Raw genomic sequence first — 862 nt, forward strand, 5'->3', positions numbered from 1 at the left:
ACATTAAGCATTGAGGACATCATGAGATGTATATCTGAACACTAGGCATTGAGGACATCATGGGATGTATATCTGAACACTAAGCATTGAGGACATCATGGGATATATATCTGAACACTAAGCATTGAGGACATCATGAGATGTATATCTGAACACTAAGCATTGAGGACATCATGGGATGTATATCTGAACACTAAGCATTGAGGACATCATGAGATGTATATCTGAACACTAGGCATTGAGGACTTCATGGGATGTATATCTGAACACTAAGCATTGAGGACATCATGGGATGTATATCTGAACACTAGGCATTGAGGACATCATGGGATGTATATCTCAACACTAAGCATTGAGGACATCATGAGATGTATATCTGAACACTAAGCATTGAGGACATCATGGGATGTATATCTGAACACTAAGCATTGAGGACATCATGGGATGTATATCTGAACACTAGGCATTGAGGACATCATGGGATGTATATCTCAACACTAAGCATTGAGGACTTCATGGGATGTATATCTGAACACTAGGCATTGAGGACATCATGGGATGTATATCTGAACACTAAGCATTGAGGACTTCATGGGATGTATATCTGAACACTAGGCATTGAGGACTTCATGGGATGTATATCTGAACACTAAGCATTGAGGACATCATGAGATGTATATCTGAACACTAGGCATTGAGGACTTCATGGGATGTATATCTGAACACTAAGCATTGAGGACATCATGAGATGTATATCTGAACACTAGGCATTGAGGACTTCATGGGATGTATATCTGAACACTAGGCATTGAGGACATCATGAGATGTATATCTGAACACTAAGCATTGAGGACTTCATGGG

This window comes from Gymnodraco acuticeps, unplaced genomic scaffold, assembly GCF_902827175.1.
Source record: "Gymnodraco acuticeps unplaced genomic scaffold, fGymAcu1.1, whole genome shotgun sequence".
Taxonomy (NCBI): Eukaryota; Metazoa; Chordata; class Actinopteri; order Perciformes; family Bathydraconidae; genus Gymnodraco; species Gymnodraco acuticeps.